Source organism: Ambystoma mexicanum, chromosome 2p, assembly GCF_040938575.1.
Source record: "Ambystoma mexicanum isolate Mex_15411 chromosome 2p, UKY_AmexF1_1, whole genome shotgun sequence".
In the NCBI taxonomy this organism is placed as follows: Eukaryota; Metazoa; Chordata; class Amphibia; order Caudata; family Ambystomatidae; genus Ambystoma; species Ambystoma mexicanum.
The window spans coordinates 192650121-192651945 of NC_090923.1; positions in this window are offsets into that span (position 1 = coordinate 192650121).

The window sequence follows — 1825 nt, forward strand, 5'->3', positions numbered from 1 at the left end:
GACTGAAGACTTGACTGTGTTGAGCGGTTTATGTGCTGTTTGCAACGCTGCATCACTACTCCAGCAGTGTGGCACAGTTCATGAGGTTTGCATTCAATTGGAAGACCCTCCTACGTGGAAAGTAGCAGAGAAATCCCTCTTTTTGACAACAGCCTGCAAGTCATTGGAACCCATCAAGTGCAAGAGTCTGTTCTTCATAAATAGTTTCAACCAAAGTGCCTCTCTAAAGATTAGCAGTTTGAAGCGGTTCAGCCACTCAAATGTCTTTCCTCCCTAAATTGCAACTGGATCTTTGTTTGGCATCTCCTGGTTCCTACCTCCAAAGCCACAGCCTGTGAGTTGCCGACAGACTCCCAATGTACAAGTTGATGTTCTGCATGCAGCAATGGCTTTGAACACAGTGAAGTGAATCATTTCAAGTCCATTAGCTGCTGTAATCTGGCTTCCCTCCTCAGCAGCCAATTAGTTCCCTTTGCAACTCCAGCATTGGATTCCTCGCAAAGGGGGTTAGGAACCTTCGTCTTGGCATTTAATGCTGGAAAATACCTCCTCTTGCAATACAATCTGGCACCCTCTGCCCCTGTGCCATTTCTCCATATTATTGTCCTTTCTCTTTAATTCACACTCTAATTTGATAAGGTAATTCCCCCAAACAGTTTTTTCCCCACTTTCCTTTGCTTTGTTACTTAAAGTTGCCCCCTTTTATTATGTTTACTTTTGTGCTACTTTTGCACTGTTTGTCTGTTTCTTGATTTTGTCCATTTTAGGATTAATGCTACTCTTGTTTATTTGGTTCTTTTGCATGCTCCAGCCTCAACGCCATGAGGATTAATTGTCTGCTTTATGACATTATTTTCAGATTTCCTTTAGCTTCTTTTGTGTGACAGGGTTTCCCACGTTGCTTTAGTTTTCTCTTTTCTCTTTCATGGCCTGATTTGTGTCCTTTCTTTCATTATTTAATGTACTTATTTTCAGCTATCCACTGATTCACACACAGAAATTCCTATGCAAATTTTAGTGCACACTTCACTGTTTGTAAATTGTGTACTTGCATTAGCAGTTCAAGGAATGTGCTGTCACAAATATTGCCCAGTAAACTGAGCTGTTCCCCAACATTACCTAACTGATACCTAAGGATAACGTATGTATGTATGCTGATTATTCCCAGTCACCACTAAGCCACAGCCGTCCTGTAGGTTTCTGGTGAAGACCCAAAGCCTGATCCATCAGCAGACTTGGGATATATTTTCAGCAGGGAACCTCCATACTGAAGACCACCCTCACCTAAGAATGTCTTCGGGGTCACTCATGTATTCCTACTATAGAAGTCATGGATATTTGGGAGAAGTCACCCTGTGTGGCATGGGGACAAACTCCCCCCAGAGAAGACCTTTTGGTCTAATGGCGCCTATTCTGTAGTTCTGTATCCCCCACTAGTCACCATTCACTAGCCCTCCTGTCTGCTCATCACACTGTGCAGAGCGAGAATGACCTTTCTGTGATGTAAAATGCTATGCAATCAGCGCAAAGTAACTGTAAGGTCATAGTGGGTCTCATTGTTGCTTGTGGATCACAACGGATTTGTAGTGAGGAGCGCAGCACTAAGCATCCTATGGAACCCTGTGTTCTCATCATGAATTTCAAGTCAATGTCAATAGGCTACAGTTCTTAAAGTTTGCCTTAGCTTAGCTTGATACAGAGAAGGAAAACTGTTATCTTATAATATTGTGTGATTTCTTATTTGATTATTCATTGTATTCACTATGCATGACATCGTATTCTGATGCTTTCCTTATTGTGATCTGCATCAAACTGTCTTGTAAGT